This window comes from Cupressus sempervirens, chromosome 8, assembly GCF_028749045.1.
Source record: "Cupressus sempervirens isolate cs-2001-9-10 chromosome 8, ASM2874904v1, whole genome shotgun sequence".
NCBI lineage: Eukaryota > Viridiplantae > Streptophyta > Pinopsida > Cupressales > Cupressaceae > Cupressus > Cupressus sempervirens.
Genome location: NC_143125.1, coordinates 645,789,811 through 645,816,667, shown reverse-complemented (window position 1 = coordinate 645,816,667; position 26,857 = coordinate 645,789,811). Strand labels below are relative to the sequence as shown.

The 26,857-nt window shown below is 35.9% G+C and overlaps 1 pseudogene; it reads right to left on the bottom strand.

The window, feature by feature from the left end:
* Positions 1 to 2,182: 2,182 nt before the first annotated feature.
* On the bottom strand, positions 2,183 to 2,960 carry LOC149544082 (pathogenesis-related 5 protein Jun a 3.0101-like; annotated as a pseudogene).
* Between the last annotated feature and the right edge of the window lie 23,897 nt (positions 2,961 to 26,857).

Sequence of the window (26,857 nt, the reverse complement as noted above, 5' to 3'; positions counted from 1 at the left end):
TTTTGAACTATTAGTCACTGATAAACTATCATGTCAACACAGAGTGAAAGATAAAGATTGACTAAAAATATATTAGAACATTTGCATGCATATAATTTTTGAAAATAATTATTTTATGCTTTTTAAATTAATTTCAAAATTATATATTTTTAAAGTAAATAACATAGTGAAAATATAAATGAAATAATATACATCATAGCATATTAATTTTCTTCTAAGGTTTATTAAAATAATAATATTGTTGTAACAATTGTCATAGCAGTCCCAAAGCTCACTCAAATCAAATTCTTCGTATATAATTTCAAATGTAAACCCTTCAAGGAATATAAACTTGAGGAAGCATAAAAATAGAAATCCATTAAAACTATAGTAAATTAGAAAGAGATAGAGGATATTATTGACATGGTTTTCAATTCTCCTCTCCACTCTAGAGATGATAATGTTGATAATGTCTAGCCTCCCATTATTCGTGATATTCAAATTTCCCCGTTTACCCTTTACACTCAAATTGATGGTTTGATTAAAAGAGGAAATGCTAGAGAAGGTTTTGTTATGTTACCTATTTTTTTTAATAATGATTATAAAATTGATACCAACTCTATATGTAGGTGATGGAAAAGATAATAAATAGAGCCATGAAAAAAGTTGTAGTAAAATGGCACAAAGTCCTAACTAATGAGGTGGAGCATTTCTAGGACACTCAAGACAAAAATTGTTCTTTTATTTGTGTGTCCAATTCTTGGGACAAGATTGTTGAACTTCTTATGATAGCTAGGTATTTTCATATTGTTGAAATTTTTATGATAGATAGGTCTTTTGTGATGGTTGTTTTTGGCTTTATTTATAGGTTTTGGTTATAGTTTTTCTTTAAACTTATGGAAGATCATATGGTTTTTATAGCACATCTATTATTTTTTTAAACTTGATAAAATCTATGATGATGTTTTCTACTAGTTTGAGTACTTAAAATTAGATTGCTAAAAATAACCTTGATAATGTTGTTGTAGAAGAAGTGGTAGTGGTAGTGATAGTAGCAACAGTAGTAGTAGACAGTCAAAAGATGTATTTTTATATTTTTATATTGATTTTGAGAGTGGGGCTAATGTGGGTTTCTCTTGCCTATCATCGCCTCAAGTAGGGTTTTATTTTTTATTTTGTAGTATGTTGCTAGTTATTTTGGGATTAGGAACGTATCCCTATTGACCCCAATTCAATCTCTTTTATCAACTTGGACAGACACATGGAAAGAAGTCTACGTCTTATACATTTGATAGTCATTTAATTTTTTTACTTTTTTTTTTTGTGCAAACAAAATTTATGCCCAACTATTTCATTTTACACTGACAACATCCATGTAAATAGTTCCTCCATTTTTCATCACCTATAATATTTATAGAATGGTGATATGATTTCTAGCATGAAAATGCTCATAAATAATATTTTTATAATTCCTTAATATTTAAAAATACATCAAAGCAATACTCCTTGGATATAAATGTGTTTGATTAGTGATGGACCTTTTAGAGTCATTTATGATTGAGAAACTAACATGCAAAAATAAAGTATAACATATATATTGACTCAAAACATATTGGAAGGTATACACACTATCTACTTCAAGAATTTTTTATGTCTATAAATTGAACCTAAAACTATATTTTAAGATATGTATATCTTGTTGTCAAATTAAATACAATATGTTGTATAAGAAATTTCTAAGAAGAGTTTTATCATGAAAAATAATTATTAAGATTGAATTTTATGTATGATATAATATAGAATGATATACAATACACATTTTTCCTAAGAAAGAACTTTAATTTATTTGAGGAAGATAGTTTGCACAATGTCTTTATTCATTTAATTTTTAATAAATAGTCATATAATTGTATTAACAACAATAGGAAAAAGTAAAATAGTATCATACATGTGAAATAGTTGATTGAAATTTAAAATATAGAGAATAGATAGATATTTGAAGGATTCATTAATATTTTCTCGTAAGACTATATTCCACGTGACTTATCCTTCCCTCACTCCTGGTGAGATGAATGAACGTTTTATTGGTAATAACTGTTGAGAGTTGTAGCTGGCAAGAACCACTAGTATCAATATGAAGATGACACTACTACCTAATAATACCTTATTCCATACACAAACATAATCCTACGTGTGTATATATCTAGGGGCAGAATACAATACTATAGTCGGTACCAGAGGCGCAAGTGAAAGCAACTGTGTCATCCTTAGCATATCTATAAGCCTTAGGGCACTAGTTCTTGAATATCTTGGAGTAATTCGTGGCAGGGCAGTTATCAACATACACATTTCTGCAACAATACTGATCAGTTTGGAAGACATTGTAGGCACTGTTGCATCCCCCATCAACCTTTAACTCGAAAGGACACACGACATTTATGTCGGCTTTGCAGGCAGGGGCGGTGCATTTTGTATTGGTTGGGTTGATGGCAAGAGGAATGTTGAAGCCATCGATGAAGGAGACGTTGTAGTAGACCTGGTCGCTCTGTGTGTACTCTGCCAACATTGTAGGAACTACTCCAGAGACTGTGCAGCTCAGTTGCCCGTCGCAGTCACCGGTCTGGTAGCTTCCTTTCCCGCTCGCATCGAAACTACAGACCGTTCCTCCCCAGAACCTTATCGACACTGTGCCTGCCACCAAATTAACCATCCATGTCTGCCCTTGGCAAGCTGCTTCCCTCCTTTGGGCAACCTCGCTGTCTAGACAGTGTACCCGCACTGGTTCTTTATATCAAACTTAACTACTCCCGCCTCTGAGACAAAACACACACACATTTAATAATTGTTAGCCCTGCAGATGTCTATACCATTTGAGTTATAAAAGAAGCCTTGTGTCACGAATACTATGAATTACCTTGCATGTGTAAAGAGATGGCCAATGTGGCCACAAGAAGAAGCGCAAGCTCTGTTACTCAGGCCATTATATCGTTGTATCCCTATCACATGCAGAAAAGATTGAACGAAGAGAGATGGATGAATTTTCTGATATGAGGATGGGTTTATATAGGCTGCTCTTCCTATTGCATAGGTAGGAAGGACACAAAAAAACAAAGATACAATGACCCAACTTTGATGTTGGAATATTTATTGCAGATTGATGTTTGCCTCTGGAGCCAAATGCCCACCTACGATCCCTAATGATCTGCACAATAGACAGAAAACATAAATGCGGTAGGTGAAATTTTGAAATTTAAAAAGAGGGGGAAAATATGACAAAAAGGAATGATCAGATTCATTCGACTAGATAGAGAGAGAGAGCAGATAGAGAAAGTTCAGCAGACCAGAGAAGTTGTAGAGCAGAACAAAGTGCAAAAGAAGTGATCAGCAAATCTGGTTGTTGCAGAGATAGAGGAAACTTATTTTGTGACTGCAGTTGCACGTGCTTTCTTTGTGTCATTCTATAAGTTTGTATTTTGTTGATTGATTTGACTTGTTGAAGTAGTGATTGCTCCAAGCATTGTAGTATGCAACCATTAGAGCTCTAAGTTTGAAGTTTACTAGTTTGAAATTTTAGGGTTATTTTAGGTTTTTTTGATTGAAGTCGAATGCTCCTAGATTTTGTAGTAGTTTAAATCTCAGTTGAATAGAAAATCAAGTAGGCATACTTGAATATATTGTTCTTCTTCTTCTATTCCTTGCATTTGAAAAGTTTATTTGAAAGCTTCAAGTTCTAGCTCTCTGAATTTAATGGTGAAAGTTGTTCACGTTATAAATTTCCACTTGGTCAAGTCTTGTTAAAGTCTTTAGTTTTTGTAGTGGTCACCAAGTTCACTCGGTGCCTTCTTCTACTGAGTTCACTCAGTGCTTCCTTCTACTGAGCTCCACCCTACAGTGGTTATTAAGCTCACTCGATATCCTTTGACTATCGAGTTGTTGTTCTTCTGTTATCGAGCTCTCTCGATAAGGTCTTTTGTCATTCGGTTCCTTTGGTTACCAAGCAAGCAAAATTGTCACTCGGTGATAGTGTTTACCGAGCAATACTTTTAGGGTGGTAAAATTGATTTTTCTTTTAGGGTTGTGCCAAATAGTTTTAGGGTTTGTGTTTTGTGGTTATATTTTTCACATAGTATCAGAGCTTTGAGGCCCCACATCCATAGTGAGTTAGGGCACTTGTTTTTTTGGGATATTTGACATGGCAGTAGATACAGGAAAGATATGGTAGCAACCACCATCTTTTAATAGGCAAAATTATGATACATGGGCAAAGAAGATGAAAACTATTATGGTTGCTAATGATTTGTGGGAGTTTGTGATTAATGGATTCAATGATATAACAGACCCAACTCAATATGTTGCACTTAAAAATGTACAAAAGACTCATTTGAAAGAGTCAAGCAGGAAAAATGCAAAGGCATTAAGTCTTATTGAAGCAACAATGACAGAGACAGTATTCCCAAAAGTTGCGGCAGAAAATTATGCAAAAGAAGCATGGGATATCCTTGAGACAAACTTCAAGGGGACTGATAAAGTCCGCACAGTAAAGCTACAAAATATAAGGAGGGAGTTTGAGAACCTTCAGATGAAGGAGAATGAATCAGTTATAGATTTCAATTCAAGGACCTCCAATGTGATTAAACAATTAAAGTCAAATGGAGAATACTATCAAGAGCAGAGGATAGTGGAAAAGATATTGAGGAGTTTACCTCATAAATATGACAATTTGGTCATGACCATAGAAGAGGCAAAAGACCTCACTATTTTGACAATGGATGAGTTGATGGGTACTCTTCAAATTCATAAGCATAGGATTAATAGATCCACATCTTTTTCTTCTCAAGAGCAAGCATTCAAGGCTCAGTAAAATCCAAGAGGAAGGGGAAGAGGAAGAAATGGCTTAGGCAAAAACTCCAAAGGCAAAGGCTAAGGTAATGAAGGACAAAGAAATGCTGCAGCAGAAAGTTCAGGAAGAGCAGATGGAGCAAGTAGCTCACAAAATACTTCAAGAGGAGGTAAGAAAAACTACAACTCAAATAAGAGTAATGTAGAATGCTACTACTATCATAAATATTGGCTTTATGCAAACGAATGCTGGAAGAAGCAAAATGATCAGTCAAGACAAGCAAACATGGCTGATGTTAACATGGAAGTGGAAAGAATGCCACTGCCTTCATCATGTGTAATGTTGGTGAAGAAGGAAGCCTCAAGGTTTAGTACCTCGACAGTGGATGTAGCAACCACATGAGTGGTAATTAAATCTTATTTTCATTTATTGACAAGAGTTTCAAATCAGAAATTAAGATGGGTAATAATGGAACCCTACTAGTAGTGGGCAAAGGATCTATTATGGTCTGCACCAAGAAAGGTGAGAAAAAAAAAATACAAAATGTGTATTTTACACTGGTATGAAGCACAAATTGATGAGCATTGGTCAGCTCATTCAAAATGGATACAAAGTGTTGATGGACAATGATATGTGTGTCATTCAAGAAAAGGATGAGAGAAAGAACTTACTTGTAGCAATTTAAATGATAAAGAACAGAATGTTTCCTTTGAGAATAGAGACATGTTTTTCATCTCAAGTTGATGCTACACCTCCCACACAATTAGTTCTAAGGAGTGTGATTGAATACCCCTTACGGCTATGGCACCTTAGGTATGGTCATCTTGGCTATGCTAGTTTAAATTTATTGTCAAATAAAAGAATGATAGAAAGTTTGCCATGTATAGGAAATTCATGTGACAAGTGTGAGGCTTGTATTTTGGGTAAGCAACATAGGCTTCCCTTTAATTCTAAAAATTCTAAGCAGGCTAGATATCCATTAGAGTTAGTGCATATTGACCTAGTTAGTCATATGCAAATTACTTCCATTGGGAAGAGTACTGATTTCATGACATTCATTAATGATTTTAGTCGTACGACATGGGTGTATTTCTTAAAGAATAAATCTGAAGCATTTGAAAAATTTGTAGAATTTAAAACCCAGGCTGAAAGAGAATGTGGACATTATATCAAGGTCCTAAGATCAGATAGAGGTGGGGAGTATACATCCAATTCTTTTGTAATTTTTTGTAGGAAACATGGCATAAAGAAAAAGCTCACAGCCAGTTATACACCATAGCAAAATGGAGTGGCTGAAAGAAAGAATAGGACCATTCTTGAAATGGCAAGGAGTATGATGAAAGAGAAAGGTCTCCCAACTAAATTTTAAGGAGAGGCTATGGCAACGCTAGTTTACCTAATTAATAGGTGTCCTACAAAGATAGTCTATGATAGAATTCCAATGGAAGCATGGTCATGAGGTAGATGGACAGTTGAACACCTAAAGGTGTTTGTTTGCATTGCATATGCACATGTGCCTAAAGAGCAAAGGCAGAAATTAGATGACAAAGGTGTAAAGTGCATCTTCACAGGGTACAACTCAGAATCAAAGGCATAGAGATTGTATGACCCATTGAACAACAAGATGACTCTTTCAAGAGATGTAGAATTTCTTGAAAATTAGTCTTGTTATGGTTCAATTGATGAGTCTCTAAGCACATCAAATAAAGTGCCATTTATGAGTGAAGAAGATGCTAATGAAAATCAAGGAGTAGATAGAAGAAAAAGCAAGAAGCCTCAATCATTGTCAAGTTCCTCTAGGCATGGTCGAGTGTCAGTGCCAAGTAGCAGTGAAGATTCTGATCCCACACTCTCCTCCTTGTTACCAAGAAAGACCAAGAGTCTTGGGGAGATATACCAAGATGAAAGGTATGAAGATTATGATGAGAGTGTTAATTTTGCATTATTTTCTCATAGTGATCCAATATATTTTGAAGAAGTTGTTAAGGAGAAAAAATGCTGTAAGGCCATGGATGAGAAAATAGATGCTATAGAAAGAAATGAGACATGGAAGCTAACTAATTTTCCTCCCAAGAAGCAAGTGATTGGAGTGAAATGGGTCTACAAGACCAAATGCAATGCTGAAGGGAAAATTGATAGGCATAAGGCAAGGTTGGTAGTCAAGGGCTACAAATAGCAGTATGGAAGAGATTATGATCAGACGTATGCCCCGGTTGCAAGAATGGAAACTGTGTGTGCTGTCATAGCAATTGTAGCTCAGCACAAATGGAAGGTATATCAAATGGATGTTAAGTCTACCTTTCTAAATGGTGTGTTGAAGGAAGAAGTGTATGTGGAGTAGCCACCTAATATGAAGTTGTAGGTGAAGAGAATAAAGTATATAGATTTAAAAGAGCTCTTTATGGGCTCAAGCAAGCTCCATGGGCATGGTACAACAGGATTGACTCATATTTAATGAGCAATGGCTTTAGCAAAAGCAATGGTGAGCCTACTCTCTACATCAAGATAGAAAATGGAAATGTGTTGATTGTTGTTTTGTATGTAGATGATTTGATTTTTGCTGGTAATGACAAGGCTCTAATTGATGAGTTCAAAGAGGCCATGAAAAGTGAATTTGAAATGACAGACCTAGGTCTCTTGAAGTACTTTCTAGGCATAGAAGTAAAACAAATGCATGATGGCATCTTTATCTCTCAAGAAAAATATGCAAGGCAAATCTTGGAGAGATTCAAAATGCAAAATAGTAAGGCAGCCCCCACACCAATGGCAAAAGGTCTGAAGTTGAGCAAGGAAGACTCTAGCAAGAGAGTGGATCCAACATTATACAAGAGCATGGTTGAAAGTTTAATGTACTTGACTGCAACTTGGCCAGACCTAATGCATGCAGTAAGTTTGATTTTCAGATTTATGAAAACACCAAAGGATTCCCATTGGCAAGCATGAAAGAGAATCTAAAGGTATGTGAAAGGTACCAAGGGATTTGGAATTTTGTATACTACAAATGATGATTTCAAGTTGGTGGGATACACATATAGTGATTGGGCTAGAAGTATAGATGATAGGAAGAGCACTTTCGGATATATGTTTCATATGGGATCAGGTGCAATTTCATGGGCATCCAAGAACTAACCTATTGTTACTCAATCTATAGCAGAAGCTGAATACATAGCAGCAAATGCAGCAACATTTCAGGTTATTTGGTTAAGAAGGATCTTGACAGATTTGAATGAAAGGCAAGAGGATGGAACCATAATTTTTTATGACAATATTTCCTCAATTGCATTGTCCAAGAATCCCGTCTTCCATGGGAGAAGCAATCACATAGAGAATGGGGTTATCAAAATAGAACTTTTGTAAGTCTGAGCAGCATCTAGCAGACATTTTCACTAAGCCATTAGGCATTGGAAGTTTTGTACACCTAAGAGATTGTCTTGGTGTAGTTAATTTGGATCAGTAATGATCTTTGTTTGTTTGGCTCGGGACAAAGGGAGAGTGTTGGAATATTTATTGCAAATTAATGTTTGGCCCTGGAGTCAAACACCCACCTACCATCCCTGACAATCTGCATAACAGACAAAAATCATAAATGTGGTAGGTAAAATTTTGAAATATAAAAAGAGCGGAAAAAATATAACAAAAAGGAATGATCAGATTCATTCGACTAGATAGAGAGAGAGAGAAGACAAAGAAAGTTCAGTAGAGCAGAGAAGTTGCAGAGCATAACAAAGTGGAAAGGAAGTGATCAGTAGATCTGGTTGTTGTAGAGACAGAGGAAGTTTATTTCGCGACTGCAGTTGCATGTGGTTTCTTTGTGTCATTCTATAAGTTCATATTTTGTTGTTTGATTTGACTTGTTGAAGTAGTCATTGCTCCAAGCATTGTAGTATGCAGCCATTAAAGCTATAAGTTTGAAGTTTAAAGTTTGAAGTTTTTCAGTTTGAAATTTTAGGGTTATTTTAATTTTTTTTGGTTGAAGCCGAATGCTCCTAGATTTTGACGTGAATCTATTGTTCTTCTTCTTCTATTTCTTGCATTTGAAAAGTTTATTTGTTCTCTGGTTTTAATGGTGAAAGTTGTTCACGTTATAAATTTCCACTTGGTCAAGTCTTGTTAAAGTCTTTATTTTTCGTAGTGGTCACCGAGTTCACTCGGTGCCTTCTTCTACCGAGTTCACTCGGTGCTTCCTTCTACCAAGCTCCACCCTGCAGTGGTTACCGAGCTCATTTGGTATCCTTTGGCTACCGAGTTGTTCTTCTTCTGTTACTGAGTTCTCTCGGTAAGGTCTTCTGTCATTCAATTCCTTTGATTACCAAGCAAGCAAAATTGTCACTCGGTAATAGTGTTTACCAAGCAATACTTTTAAAGTGGTAAAATTGATTTTTTTTTTTAAGGTTGCGCCAGCTAGTTTTAGGGTTTGTGTTTTGTGGTTATATTTTTCACATTTAATAGCCGTGTATCATACGGCAGTCCTCGTGTCATTCTATTCATTTGTTTATCATTTACAGGCACGTATGACCACTCGGTTACAAGAAGCGCAATATGTTTGCCATCACTGGGTTAGCATTCAAACATTTCTATGGAAGCTTTCAGATTTTACTGTGGAATTATATTTTCTATTGATCAGAAGTCTTCGTCATTATTAATTATGATTAGAGAGTACATTATTATCATCTTATCACGTCATCCATTATGAATACGCGAAGAACCATTAATGTTCGGGTAATACAGTATGAATATCGACTTTCTTCACTCTAACAATGAATCATGGATAAGAATTCTGACTTTGGTGCATTCTGATAACGAAATAGAATTATTATAGTTCCAATGTAGATAAAACCTTTAGAGCAATCAAATCCAAAAAGTTAAAAACAGTGTTGAAATAACAGTTATTGTATTATTAATTAATATAGACGCGGAGAAGTTAGAGTGCTCTAGAATCTTATCGGCAGATGAATACAATTGAGTATTCAAGTGTGGGTTTAATTACTTCCGCACGTTACGACGGAAGGAAAGACCCGACTTCAAAGCGGCCTATCTAATGAGAGCCCAAGTCTTTTGAAATTCGAAGGGTCATTTACAATCAGACTTCTGTTATGGCCAGTTCAACATTTTCTGCATTCTCAAAATCTATTTATTTGTATTCAACCCACCAATCTGTACACGTCCAACATCCTAAAGTTGCGTAAACCTCAGCAGCAGTGACAACGCATGTTGAATTAAGTTCATTTTAGGGAGATTTTCTTATATCAAACTCATGGAGGAACGAGGACTCAAACAAAGCGTTTTATTTAATAGATATCTAGAAACGTTAGTGTGCGATGAGTACATCAGAGGGAGGGATATAGCTTATATAGTTTGCACAATAAATTTGAGAGTGAAGACCTTATGGCTCACAACAAGAGCTCTGGAGCAAGACTCCCTATCTATTGTCTATCTATTGTCTTATTTATTGTGATAAGAAGAAGACGATAAAATTTTAGATTGATTGATTTTAGAATAGTACTTTGAATTGTTACAAGAAATATTTATATCATAATTCTAATTAGATGTTACATTATATAAATTGATATGTATTAAACTTTAGTATATAAATTAGATTAAAAATTAAAAAGAGAAAAATAAAGTTTTTATCTATTTTTGAAGACATTCTCTTCACTTTTTATGATAATTCTAATTTAGATTTTTTTTATAATAATACATGTGCCTTTATTTAAAATCACAATAGTTAACTATAATTTTTCCAATTTTTTTCCAACAGATTGTATTTAAATAATTTATGTAATAACTTTTATTATAAGTTTTTATGTTTTAAGAAGTTTAAGTCATTTAAAAATAAATAAATTAGTAATTACTTTCAATATATGTTTTAAACATGTTTTGATTAAAAAAGGTAGGAAGAGGGTCTTGAACCTAGATACAACTAAAAGTAAAGACCATCTCTCTTTGGGCCATAAAAGCCTAGTAGTAGAGAAGTAAACTTTGACCCCAGTGGCCAAAGTACCACCAAGAACTTACAAAATTAAAAAATAATCAAAACATGTCATGTTCTTTGAATAGTTTAAGCCATCTAAACCTAAAGCTAACATAACTCTACATTGAAATCCACTAAACTTAAAAACCAAAATAAAGGTCTTGTTACCCCAATAGCAATAGGTATTAAGATAGATAATAGTGAAGTGAGACGAACTCGACAACATTGAGAGCATTAAAAAATGAACTTTAATAAAAAACCATAATAAAAATATATAACAAATAGAGAACTAAAAAGTGTGAAATAGAAAAAAGGGTAGCTAGGCCTGGTTGATGTGCTTCTAGTCTTTAGTGAGGTACTTGATCTCCTCCATCAAGTTCTCAATCCGTGTGGCACTCTTTATCTCATTGCACCTCTCCTCTTTGGTTTGGCTTGCCTTTTTGAGTTCACCTTTCCCATTTGTCACTCCAACTATGACCTTTCCCATCATTTCCTTGTACACCTTACAAATCGTGAAAAATGACACACCTAATTCAAGCCTAGTTATGACCATATTGAATTTATTGTTCAGCACACCAATCTTCTCATCGATACCAATGAGAATTTTTACACAATCCTTTTTGAAGTCTTCTAGCTATCTCTAGATGAGGGTAGGAGTAAAATCTTGTTCCCCTACCTTGATTTTATCGGAGATCTTAAAGTCTTCATTACCAAAAATTCCAAGATCCATCACCACTTTCATTTCTTTGGGAGATTGTGTTTCCTCATTAGAACCTTCAGCTTTCACTTCAAACTCCACATATTCAAAGGAGCACCCACTAGCTTTCTCCAAAGTTTCCTCCACTTCTATCTCTTCCACTTTGTCCTCCATTTGAGAATTGTAGGAGTCCTCCTTTCTTTCTTCCTTATAGCTAGGTGTGTGTAGGATCACGGTGGGCCAAATTATGGCATTAAGTGGTAATAAAAAATTAGGACATCAATTTTAGTCAACTTGATGTGAAATCTTGAACTAGTTATGAATCTTATATCAAAAATTTGTAGTAATACAATCTATAGTAAATTGAATGTAGTTTTTAGAATACTAGCCCTTATTTATATATAAAGCATTTAATTGGTCAAATTTTATAATTTCAATGTAATAGTACAAAAAAATTCAAGAAAATATTTTAAAAAAAAAAGATTCTAATATAAGAAGTAGACTCATACTTAGATGTGATGAATATTTTTTTGTATTTTTATTTCAAGGAAAAAAACTAATTTTGAATTTTCTAGTACAACATTCTTTTCAATAAAAAATCTCTAGTGTTTGACGACCTTACCCAATTCAAAACTATACAAAATTAAAATTTGTTTCTTTATCCTCATAGTTGAAAAATCATAGTATGTGACATGTATTTCAGATTTTGAGAAGCTTATGCAATTTTATAGTTATAAGTTATTTTTTTCAATTAGTATCTATATAACTACTTGATAAGTAATTTCATTGGAAAATAAGTAATAATTACCTATTGAACTCATAATTTGATAGCAATTATATTGATGAAAAACTGATAATTTCCTTAAGAAACCATTTTTATTTCATCAAATTTAGATGAAAAGTATTTTTTTACATGTCGCTACTTTTTGCCCCATCATGATCCTGCACATACCCAACTCTTCCATTTTTTTCTGAGTCTCGCATATCTCCTTTCCCTAGAAATAGTATTACCCTTTTGATTCTTGAAGTCCATGGCTCTATCCTCCATCTCAAAATTAGAAAAAATCCTTGATGCAAAGTATGCAGAAAAAGAACCAAACTACCCCTCCAAACTCCAATCAGCACCTTAACTTGCTTTCAACCTCCAAAAAAAATTTAGGCCTTCTTCCAAGGTAAATGACTGATCTAATGGACTCCACTTCACAAGTCCAACCCTCAAACCTAGGGTGCACAAGCAACTTAAAACAATTACACCTATTAGGGAATCCCTAACACCAGTAGGCCTAAAATGACAAATACTTATTAAATGGTTTTAACATTCACCTTTCCTGATGGAAATGGTTTTTATAGACTCAAACCAACAGGAAAAACTCAACTTTGAAGTTTTTCAACACTCAACATTTACATTGCAAAAACTATTACGAGCACTCCTATTAAGACAATTCCTAGTTTCAATGGTAAAACTCCAAAAATATATAAAGGACCACCAAATGTTTTCACACCATTAAAAACCCTTCAACTACTCCTAAGATTCCAAAAGATCAATCACAAACTCTGCTCCAGCATCAAGTTATGCCCACTTTGTGTCACAGTCCTAAATGGCCAATTTAGGCTGGGTTACAAGGAAAATATAAACAAATGGGTTCAAAAACTTGGTTTAACCCCTTGTATCTCTTCTAAACATCCAAATTGTCCTTCTAAACCCTTCACCTAGGTCAGATTTATCCATATGGGAGCTTGATCCTTTTTTCCCTTCAAATTTAGACTAGACATAAGACTATGTTCAGTGTAGGGCTTGCTACTAAAAATAGGTGCCCAACTCCTACAACCCTAAAACTCTACCATCCTAAAGATCCCTCTCCCAAATTACATTCCACAAAGTGGCATTGAAATCCCATTGTGGGTTTGCAAGTTACAAGGCCATCTCGCCGAAACCCTCAGATTTAGGGTAAATCCAGGTAACCTTCACTAAATCTGTTATAACTTTTGCTCCAAATAAGATAAACACTTGAAAAAAATTGCAATAGAATTCCAATTAAACCCTCTATCCAATAATATAAAAATTTTACCACCATAAATCTGTATAGTTTATACAAAATTGAAAAAATAGTAAAAAATGCAAAAAAAAAAAAAGAGAGTTTTTTTCCACCAATGTTGTCCATTGTCCATATAATGACCTTTCCCATGTGTGGAGACCTTAACTAAGTGCCTCACAATGGTTGAAACTTTCATTTGGATGGTTGGGAGACTATACAACCTCCTTTTCAATTTGACAACAAAATTTGCAAAAATTGCTCTTTAGCAACTTTTTGCATTTTGCAATTTTTTGCAAATTTCTTGCACTTTTTCCAAATTTTTATGAACCTTGAATCGAAAGGTATTCTAATGACTCAAATCCACCTAAAAAATCCTTTAAAAAAGCAAAATACTCAAGATGACACAAATCATGACTCCTTGGTTACAAATGGTCACTTGGCTTATAATCACACCAATGTGCCATTGTACCTTACAATTGAGTCTTTTATTACAAATAGGAACCAAAACTCTTTCCTAACAACTCTAACCTACTAAACACCTTGGATTCATGCCTAAGAGCCTTAGGTGCCCTGCATCATACTCCTCAGGCCAAAAGAAATTCAAGTCTTTTAAGTTGGTAATGTGGAAACGTCATATCCCATCTTCTTTATTGCTGATTCAGGCAGCCAACTTGCATCTTCAACTAGTTTACATTTCTATTTGATAAGGTACTCCATGTACACCTTCATCCTAGTCTTGTGGCCTTCTCTTTTTCCTAAAACACATTCAATGGTGGATGCTCCTATTTTGGGAAGACAGTCCATGATCTCTTTCTCTACCTTGGTTGATACAATGCCACTATTTTTAGGCTGAGAACCTCTATAATGATATAAATCAGAGACATTGAATGTATTGGAGAGCCCTATGTCTAGTGGAAACACCACTTTTTAAGAATTATGACCACATTTTTGCAAGATCCTAAAAGGACCTATTTTCCTCATCATCAACTTAGCAAACTTGCCTTAGGAAGCCTCTCTTTTTTAAGGTTCACAATTATCAGATCTGCTATTTCAAATTGAAGATCTCTCCTTTTGGTATTTGTAGCTTCCTTATACTTCATTATCACCTTTTCTAACCTATCCTTGACCTTTTGATGAATTTCCTTCATAACCTTAGCAAAATCACTTGCTTGAGCACTAGTTCTATCCATAGATTTGACATCTCTGACCTCCATTACGCCTCTAGGATGAGTACCATAAACAATTGGAAATGGGCTTAGCCTAGTTGTCCTATTCACTAAATCATTATAAGAAAACTCTACTTGTGCTATGATTGAATCCCATGATGAACCATGTTCCTTAGCAAGGTGTTTAAATAGGTTTCCCAATGACCTATTAACCACCTCTATTTGACCATCTAATTATGAATGGTATGCTGATGAAAATGAGAGGTTTGTACCAAGTTTTCTCCACAAAGTCCTCGAAAAGTGCCCAAGAAACTTAGAATCTCTGTTAGAGACTATGGATAATGGTAATCCATCTAGTCTTACTACCTCCTTCAAAAATATACCTACAATATAAGAGGCATCATGACTGGTTTTACATGGCAAAAAGTGTGCCATCTTAGAAAACCTATCTACTACAATAGAAATACTATCATAGCCCTACTTGGTTCTTAGCAATCCAAGTATAAAGTCTAAACTTACTGTATCCCAAGGCTTTTTTGGTATTGGTAATGGAGTGTATAGTCCTGCATTGGAAGTCTTCCCCTTTTCCTTTTGACACATCATACAAGCATCCACAAATTTCCTCACATCTGTAGGCATCCTAGGCCAGCAATAAAATCTTCTTACCAAGTCAAGTGTCTTGTCCAATCCAAAATGACTAGCTAGACCCCCACAATTCTTCTCGTATATAATATTCTCCCTCAAGGATCCTCAAGGGATGCATAGCTGACTCCCTTTGAAAAGAAATCCTTCTTTCAACATGAAATCTGCATAAATACTATGGTACTGCCCTATCATATCCCTACAAACTTGATAAGCCTCCTTGAAGTCTACATCTCCTTTATACATGTTTTTTATGGAGTGGAACCCTACATTCTCCAACCTCATTTCTTGAATGGTTAAGTTCCTTCTACTAAGGAAATCAACAACCTTATTTGCCTCCCCTTTCTTATGCTTAATAGTGAAGGTATATGATTGAAGGTACTCCATCCATTTCACATGCCTATGGTTCAAATTTTCCTATCTATTCAAAAAAATCAATGCATGGTTATCAGTATAGACATTAAACTCCTTGGGCAATAAATAATGTCTCCATTTTCTTAGAGACTGAACCATAGCATACAATTCCAAATCATATGTAGAATATCTTTTTTTTGCTTCATTTAACTTTTCACTAAAGAAGGCTATTGGTTTACCTTCTTGACTTAGTACTCCTCCTACGCCCCTAATACTTGCATCACATTCAATAGTAAATACCTTGTTGAAATCATATAGAGCAAGGATGGGTGCTTTTGTAGCCCTCTTCTTCAAGTACTCAAAGGACTGATCAACAACATTATTCCATGCAAATTGACACTTCTTTCCACCCTTGATTGTATGAATCATAGGGGCACACACATCACTTAAGCCTTTAATAAATTTTCTATAAAAGCTTGCCAAACCATGAAAGCTCTTTACTTCACTTGCATTCCTTGGTGTAGGCTAGTTGAGGATTGCTTCCACCATTTTTTGATCCATCTTGAGGTTGCCCTTAGATATGAAAAAACTTAGGAACACCAACTCTTCCTTCATGAAGACATAATTATCAAAGTTTATCTTCAATTCCTTCTCCATAAGCTTCTTCAAAACCAATTAAAAGTGTGCTAGATGTTCCTCCTTAGATTTACTAAAAATCAACATGTCATCTAGATAAACAACAACAAAATGATCGATAAAAGGTGCCAAAACTTTATTTATGAGTCTCATGAATGTACTAGGTGCATTAGAAAGGCCAAAGGGCATCACCATCCATTCATAAAGTCCCTCATTAGTCTTGGAGGTAGTTTTCTATTCATCTCCTTCCCTTATTCTGATTTGATGGTACCCACTCTTCAAGTCAATCTTCAAATAGTACTTTGCTCCTCCTAGGTGATCCATCAAATCCTCCATCCTAGGCATTGGGAACCTTTATCTGATGGTTATCTTGTTTATGGCTCTTGAATATTTACACAAACTCCATGTACCCTCCTTTTTAGGTGCCAACAAAGTAGGGACTGCACAAGGGATGATACTCTTTCTTATGAACCCTTTTGTAAGAAAATCCTCAACTTGTCTTGCTAATTCGTTATTTTTCTCTTGTGTCAACCTATAGGTAGGTTTCTTAGGCAATTTAGAACCTAGAATAAATTCAATACAATGACTTACCTCTCTAAATGTTTGCATGGCATTAGTAGTAGGGTCTGAAATAACTTCTTTATATGTATCCAAAAGCTACCTTACTTCCGTGGGCTCTACATCCCTTATTCCTGATCTGCCTTCCTCATTTTTATCCTCTTGTCTTGGCTTTACCACAATGGAAAAACATGGTATGTTCTTCACCTTGAGGGTCTTCAAAAACTCCTTCTCCCCAACCATCATCACACTAGATACATGTTGAGTTTCCTTTCCATCTTCTCACAATGTTGTCATAGTGTACTCCTTTCCATTTTTGGTGATGATGTCGACATTATTCCTCCCATCAGGCTTAGAATTGATATCATACTGCCATGGCCTACCTAACAAAAAATGACAAGCATCCATCTCTGCAACATCACAAATAATTTTGTCCTTATACTCTCCTATTTGAAATTCAACATTTACTTGTTCATTAACTACAACTTGCTACTCCTTGCTTAACCATGAGACATTGTAAGAGTTAGGATGTTGAGACCTCTTCAATCCAAGTTTATTTACCATCTCTATTGATGCAACATTATGAGTTGAACTAGTATCAACAAGTACCTTACAAACTTTACCTTTTACCTTGCATAAAGTCTTGAACGAAGTCTTACTTTGGGGTGGTTCCTACTTTGCAACTATCTTCAACAAGGTTCTATTGAACATTAAGGATTCCATTTTTTTTTGGATCAGCATTACCTCTTGCTCCTTGATCACTTTCTACGTCCTCTTCTTGGCCCAAGTGAATCCTTCTATCTCCTTCTTGATTATTGCCTCCCATGTTCTTAGGACATCTAGATGATCTATGCCCTATTTGGTTGCAAGTGAAATACCTTCCAGTGAATACCCCTAGAGTTCTCCCTCCAAATCTTCCTCTCCCATTAGGTCTCCTACCTCTAAATCCTCCTCTAGGATTTGTGTCTCCTTCTATTTTCTCTTGATGGCTTGTCTCGCCTTGAGACTTATTAGATGAGCCTCTACTTGCAAATATTCCTCCACCTTTAGCACTTCCCTCTCTTCCTCTACCTCGAGAGTCACTCCTCCTCTTGTTTTTATCTTCAATAATGAGGGCCATCTAATAGCATTGATGTATAGATTTGGGGTTGAATAGTATCAACTCATCCTTGATGGAGTACTTGAGCCCATTCAAGTACCTTGCTAGTTTTTGCTTCTCATTCTTAGGAATCTTGGCCCTTAGAGTGAGTTTATGAAACTCCTTTGTATAGTCCTCCATGTCCAAATCCTTTTGTCTTAGGCTTCACAACCTTTGATGTATTAGGACCTCATATTCCTCAAGCACAAATTGCCTTTTGATTTTCGATTTCATCCTCCTCCATGTTGCCAAGGGTTCCTTCCCTTCATCCTTCCTTTCATTTTGAAAGAAGTTCCACCAACTAAGGGAAAATCCTTTCATTTTTTACTTTTCCACCTTCACTCTTTTCCTTTTAGGTGTATTTTCACACTCAAAGAAGTTATCAAGTGCCTCCAGCCAATCCATACACTCCTCTGGATCTAGCTTTCCATGGAACACAAGAAGTTCTAATCTTTGATCCTTTCTTCCCACTCTTTCCATGGATTGTCTATCTTGCCAAGGATCTTCTTCTTCATTCCTTTCTTCTTCCCCTTCAAAGCCTCCTAGGATGCTTCTTTCCACTTTGACCTTCAACCTATCCAATTCTCTCTTCATGGTTCTATTCTCTTCTCCCACTGCCCTACTTTCTGCCATTTTCTCTTTCACCAACTTGGCCAATTCCACATTTCTAATCTTGAGAGGTATATTCATCTCACCTTCCTCATTCTTTGACATGTTTCCTCCCCAATCAAGCTCTTAGTGGCTCTAATGCCACTCTAATGTAGAGTATGTGGAAAAAGAACCAAACTGCCCCTCTAAACTATAATAAACACCTTAACTTGGTTTCAACCTCCAAATAGTAACTAGGCCTTCTTCCAAGGTAAATGACTGATCCAATGGGCTTTTAATACAATTAAACTCTACCTCCAAGTGGAATCCACTTCACAAGTCCAACCCTCAAACCTAGGGTGAGCAATCAACTTAGAACAATCACACCTATTAGGGAATCCCTAACACCAATAGGCCTAAAATGACAAATACCTCTAAAATGGTTTTAAAATTAACCTTTCCTGATGGAAATGGTTTTTATAGACTCAAACCAATAAGAAAAACCCAACTTTGATATTTTTCAACACTCAACAATTACATTGCAAAAACTGTTACCAACACTCCTATTAAGACAATTCCTAGTTTCAATGGTCAAACTCCCAAACTATACAAAGGAACACCCAATGTTTTCAAACCATTAAACACCCTTCAAATACTACTAAGATATTTAAAAATATCAATCACCAACTCTGCTACAACATCAAGTTATGGTCACTTTGTGTCACAGTCCTAAATGGCTAGTTTAGGCTAGCTTACAAGGAAAACATAAAAAAATGGGTTCACAAAATTGGTTCAACCCCTTGGATATATTCTACACATCCAAATTTTCCTTCTACACCCTTCACCTAGGTCAAATTGATCCATTTGGGAGCCTAATCCTTCTTTTTCCTTCAAATCTTGAATAGACATAAGAATATGCTCAGTCTAGGACTTGCTGGTAAAAATAGGTACCCAACTCCTACAACCTTGAAACTCCGCCATCTTAAAAAACCATCTCCTAAATTGCATTCAACAAAGTGGCATTGAAATCCCATGGTGGGTTTGCAAGTTAGGAGGCCATCTTTCTAAAACCCTCAAATTTAGTGTAAATCCAAGTAACCTTCACTAAATCTACTATAACTTTTGCTCCAAATAAGATAAACACTTAAAACAAATTGAAAAAGAATCCAGACTCAACCATCTATCCAAACATATAATACTTGTACCACCACCAATCTGTACAAGCTGTATAGAATTGAAAAAAAAATAAAAAGGTAGAAAATCTAAGTTTCTTTCACCCATGTTGTCCATCGTCCATATAATGACCTTTCCCATGTGTGTAGACCTTAAATAAGTGCCTCCCAATGGTAAAAACTTCCATTTTGATGGTTGGAAGATTGTACAAACTCATTTTTAGTTTGACAAAAAAATTTGCAAAAATTGCTCTTTAGCAACTTTTTGCATTTTACAATTTTTTGCAAATTTCTTGTACTTTTTACAACTTTTACAAACCTTTAATCCAAAGGTATCCTAATGACTCAATCCCCACTTAAAGGATCCTTAAAACATCAAGATACTCAAGATCACACAAATCATGATTCCTTGGTTACAAATGGTCACTTGGCTTATAATCACACCAATGTGCCATTGTACCTTACAATTGAGTCTTTTATTACAAATAGGAACCAAACCTCTTTCCTAACAACTCTAACCTACTAAACACCTTGGGTTAATGCCTAAGAGCCTTAGGTTCCCTACACCAATCCTTCCCTACAATATTGTCAATGTCAATAATGTCATCTTCCATTCTCCTTTTTTTGGGGTACTAACAGGGCTAGACATAGCAAAGGCATTCTTGCTTTTTTTAGGTGCTTCAAGAAAAAGGGATTGTTCTATGAAAAGTGTAGGCTTCTCGTGCTTGAGGGTTGAGAGATTTCCATGATTTGGGGTGGTTGCAGAAGGTTTTCTCGTAAGCTTATTTCTTCAATAACCACTAAGGACTTAGGCCCTTTAGGAGAAGAAATTTTAACAATGGGTGGGAGTCATCTATTAAACCCTGGATGGTGAGTATAGATATGATGGTAGAGGAAAAAAACTAAGCCCTTGGTGGATGGAATGGTTTTCACCAAGGACAATGCTATTGAATAGAGAGGAGTATAGGAAGAAAGAGATGTCCATTTTCCCCCATGATGCAACATGTTAAGCAAGGGGAAATAGTAACCATGATAATTCATGTATCCACCTTCAAGAATGAAATACTTAATTAGCCAGTAACATATGAATCCAAAGGGACTAGGAAGAGATAACCTATCATTTGAAAACAACTAGTTAATTATGTATTGTCTTGAATGTTAAACAAAATTTCATATCTTACTAGCCAGTTTATACCAAGCTGACTCAGGCGATAAGGATAGTTTCCTATGTCTGTCAAGCATTCCAACATTTCCCAAGTTTAGAAGATAGTGTTTAAAAAATTCACTTGGGTATTAGAGAGAAGTTCATAGAAGTTTAGTGTTAACCAAGCTCACTCTAGTAATAAAGGATGTCCCAGTCATAGTTCTAGAGTTTTTGAATTCATAAAATTCAGCATAGTTGAGAGATGAAGCAATATCAATCATCATAATATAATGACTCTTCTTCTCTGCAATTTCTTTAACAGTCATAGTTCTAGCAGGTGTTACATAAAATATTGTGGAACTACTTGTGAGATGTGGAAAAAGCTAGAAGCCATCTATGGAGGAGATGATAATATAAGAAGAGCTAAAGCTGAATGGCTTAGAGGACAATTTGATCAAATAAGGATAAAAGAAGATGAGAACATTGCAAAGTATAGAGATAGAATAAAAACTGGTGTTTGTGCAATGAAATATTTAGGAGGAATGATTGAAAATAAGATAGTGGTAAGTAAGTTTCTCAAAAGAATTCTTCCTATATATGCAATTAGAGTATTAGCAATTTAAGAAATGAGATGGAATCCAAAGAATGATATAATATTGGATCCAATAGTTACTAGATTGATAGCATTTGAGATATGAAATGTCCCTTTTCTGATTTTGTATGATATTTCCAACCTTTAATCAGATCTTTAAGATCAAACAACTGATATCACAAAGATCCACCAAATTTCTTAAGAAACCCCAAATCGGGTATGTCGAAAATAGTGCCAAAAAGCTTCACAGCTTCACCTGTTATTAATAAATCTGAAAGTAGATATTTTTACAGAAATTTGAGCAGTATAACAGCCTATAAAATGAATTTTCCAGATTTATATAGCCTTTACAAAACAGCTCACAAATGTAGGACAAAAACTATGCTCATCGGGCTCCTGAAATTAACACAGAAATGCCCGGAAACACCACAAAAACACTAATAAACTATCTCAGAATTTTAATCACGTCCCAATAAATATATTCAGCTCTATTTTAATAGCTTAAAGTCTGAAATACAGCAGCAACCAAAACTGATATGAAATGCTCAACTGAAAACACCAAACTCATGCAAAAAAACCACACCCAAAAACCCACAAATCTACACTGTTCAGCACAAAGGCAAACTCTGTATGAGCATGCACATGGAATGGCTTCAAACTCCCATCCTTAGCCTTCCTAGAAACCTGCAAACTCCCATTCTTGGGTCTCCCTGGAAACCTGCAAACTCCCATTCTTGGGTCTCCTTCTCCACAGGTTTGGCAGCCTCTAAAGAATAACAAAGAATGAGCAAAAATCAAGTTCTGGAATGAGCCCAAAATGCCTCCAAACCCCTTAAAAGAGGGCATAACTGTAACTCACATCCAAGAGAGGTTAATGAAACTTATTTTAATAATAATTTTCATTTATTAATCCAACGGTTTCCAAAGATTAACCCCCCTTTTTCTGAAACTTCACTTTCTTGGGCCTGCCTGCCTTAGCAAAGATTTTCTTTTTTAATTATTTGAAAAGGGGACATGACAAGTCCTCCCCTCCCAATCATTGCTTGTCCTCAACCAATGGCTGAACAATAAACCAATCAATCCACCTGGATCCCAAATGTAGTCATGAACTATACTACTACCAATTAACACAGGCTCCTACAATATCCTCTGCAATATGACCAAGAGGAATCCATAATCAAATTGACAATTATAGCTCAACCAAACTCCGAAATCACCACTACCACAATCAAAAACCCATGAGGCACAAACTCTTAGAACATCAGAACCCAAGTAAAGTGGACAAATCAAACTACCAACACAGTAAATACCATCAACGCATCCCACTGGCCTATATGGAATGTACAATCCAACTCTGCAACAATGGTGAACCCTCTCGAATGAAACTATACCAAGTATGGAGAATCCACACACTGTACAACTCCTGCAGTCAACACAACTCTGCAAATCATCGGCCACTATCTCATAACCATAACTCCCATACACTGCTGATGGTGAAAAGACATTACAAGATAAAGAGTAAGAAATGGAATCCAAACCAAATTTGTCTGCCATCAACTCCTCAGCACAAGGATCAAATGCTAACTGATGTACATACCCTACAATATAATGTTGATAAAAAAAAAAAACCTCAGTCAACAGCTCACCATGAAGAAGTGATACCACCCACTGTGACTGATCACCAACTAAGTCAAGAGATGTCATAGACAAAGGAGTAGAATCAATAACAACACCTGCTAAAGCATCACTCCAAAACTCCTGCTCTAAGTCATGTATTATCAACCTGTCAATTGCAGGACCTATCACCATGTCATGCCCATCACAACTCTCATCCTGAGGCATCAAACTATCCCATAACTAATGATAAGCACTAGGAACCAAAGTACATCTCTGTACCATCATCTCATCAACATGGTCATCAAAGGTAGATAGATGAGCATACCTCACAGTGTAATGCCGATAGAATGCACCAATCTCAGTCAGTGGCTCAGACTACAATCCAGATGTGACTAACTGCAATCGATCATTAACCAAGTTGGAACTGACTACTACCTCTGAAGACATTGCGAAGGGAGTAGTATTACTAGTAGGAACCATGCCAACTATCAACTCACCAACGTCACACATGGTCTTTGATACAACATCTCTAGTCTTCGTGCCATTAGTACTAGAGGTCACCACCATGTTAGACACACCACAAAAATCTGCTACAGCACCCAACTCAATTGAACTTGACTCTAGTGGGAATGAACCTGATATGCCAATGTTAGTATCAAGGATGGATGCATCCCCATCTCCACTATCTCTAACAATCTCGGCCATGGACATCCTCAGATCACCAAACACCACAGCTTGTGACTGTATAGAATTAGGTAAAGACTGTAGTTGCTCTAACTCCATGGTCACCTTAGCCAAATGAAACTGTGACTCCTTGAGAGCCAACTGTGTACTCTCAAGAATCTCAGAAGTCACCTCAAGCTGCTTAGTAAGCTTACTCACCTCATCTTCCTTGGCCAACAATGCATCATATGATGTACTACCCCACTCCATAAGATAATCTCTGTCGGCTACCAACTGCATATAATTTTGTCTCAAAATCCGAATAGCCTCCCATAAAGAGTGGATCTCTGTCAAGGAAAGATAACTTCCTCCTTGCTCATCACTAGTAGGAGAACCCCATCCATAAACTGCTAACAACTGATGAGCAAGCATCGAAATGTTGGCAAGTGATAGCAATGTCTTGGTCACTAACTCTCAACTGATTAGACACATGATGGCACTGGCTTGATTGTCTCCTACAAACCTCCTCTGATGCACTGTCTGAAGGAGTGTCCTTAAAGTTACTAGTCTCTAGAGTATTACCATCCATATCCTGTGAATCAAATCTAAAGCTCATATCAACATACGGAGTATCAAAAACATTAGCATTGCTGTCCAACTCCTCTGTACCCAAGGAAACTAAGTCTTCAAAACTGCCCACTGCATCCTCCTGGATGTCATCAATGCCAATATGATCCTGGGACTCATCTATACACACTGCCAAATATGAAATATCATCAACACATTCCAGCAAGTATGGTCGACTGGATATATGAACAAAGCCCAACATTGGTGTATAAAAACTAATACCAACATCAAACAAGATACTGGCACAAGAAAAGACAACACCGTGTAATTTGCTAATCAAATCCATGATAGCACCCAAACAAACACTGCTACCAAAAAGTGTTAAAGATCTCCAGTCAACTGAATCCCAAATGCCAATATAAAAATCTCGAGTCCATATCCGTAAACTAGAATCAACTGGTAACTCAAGCAAACTCCTCACTTGAGTAATATGACCAATACCAACTAACTCCACATACCTGTCATGATGAGATAATGAAGTCACAATACTATCTTGGTTCACCTTCAGCTGGCTGGACAAATCATGTGAAGTACTACCAGCCTCAACCTCATGTGATGAAGCATCTAACTGTGCCTGGTACTCTTTCTCAGCAAAGTCATGAATGCTCAATGTCTGCTCATCTCTACCAGGTATCTCACCATCCTGCACAACAACATCCTCATAATCATCATCTGAACCCACTACACTGTAGTCACTGCTTGTTGTAACTATACCATCTTGAATACCTGTGGCATCACCCTTTGACAACCTGTAAACAATTGTCTCAATTTGAGTATCAAGTGGACCGTTACTATCAATCTGTGTAATATCCTTTCCCACCACCTCCTGTGGCAGAGTAGAATCTGAGACCTCTACCTGGCTATCAGCTAGTTTCTCAAACTCCTCATGCAAGTTCTTCGGAATTGTGTCATCTGTCCTGTGAGAAAATCTGCCAAATAGAAATCCAGTCAACTTATCCACCTTAGCTGGGTCAGATAACATGTCATTTATACGGTGGTGCTCAACCAACTGTTTAGACATGTCATGGCTTATTTTCATAAGTTTATCGCGAATGTCTAAATAACCATCCTTTCTACTATTTTGACTCTGGCTATCAATTGTCCAAGATCGTTCCCTCTGAGACTCTGTACTATACCTATCCATTCTGGATAAAGTAGAGTGTAACCCCAATAGGATATAACTTCTTCAAACACCAAGAACTAACATGCAAATGATTAGAAGTAGCATGCAACCATAGATTTGGACATGCAACTGATTAGAAGCAACATGCAACCACCAAATTATGACATGCAAGATCTGGGTAGTTGTCAAAACTGATATGCAAGATCTGGGTAGTTGTCAAAACTGACATGCAAACTTCTACAACCACCAAATTCACCAAGAACTAACATGAAAATGATTAGAAGTAGCATGAAACCATAGATTTGGACATGAAACTAATTAGAATCAACATGCAACCACCAAATTATGACATGCAAGATCTGGGTAGTTGTCAAAACTGACATGCAAGATATGGGTACTTGTCAAAACTGAAATGCAAACTTCTACAACCACCAAATTCACTAAGAACTAACATGAAAATGATTAGAAGTAGCATGAAACCATAAATTTTGACATGCAGCTGATTAGAAGCAACATGCAATCATAAATTATGACATGCAAGATTTGGGTAGTTCTCAAAACTGAAATGCAAGATCTGGGTAGTTGTCAAAACTGACCTGCAAACTTCTACAAACCCTCAGGCTGGCAAGATCATGGCTTTGATACCACTGAAATGTCCCTTTTCTAATTTTTTATGATATTTCCAACCTTTAATCAGATCTTTAAGATCAAACAACTGATATCACAAAGATCCACCAAATTTCTTAAGAAACCCCAAATCGGGTATGTCGAAAATAATGCCAAAAAGCTTCACAGCTTCACCTGTTATTAATAAATCTGAAAGTAGAAATTTTTACAGAAATTTGAGCAGTATGAAAGCCTATAAAATGTCATTTCTAGATCTATATAGCCTTTACAAAACAGCTCACAAATGTAGGACAAAAACTATGCTCATCGGGCTCCTGAAATTAACACAAAAATGCCTAGAAACACCACAAAAATACTAATAAAATATCTCAGAAGTTTAATCACGTCCCAATACATATATTCAGCTCTATTTTAACAGCTTAAATTCTGAAATATAGCAGCAACCAAAACTGATATGAAATGCTCAACTGAAAACACCAAACTCATGCAAAATAACCACACCCAAAAACCCACAAATCTACACTGTTCAGCACAAAGGCAAACTCTGTATGAGCATGCACATGGAATGGCTTCAAACTCCCATCCTTAGCCTTCCTAGAAACCTACAAACTCCCGTTCTTGGGTCTCCTTCTCCACAGGTTTGGCAGCCTCTGAAGAATAACAAAGAATGAGCAAAAATCAAGTTCT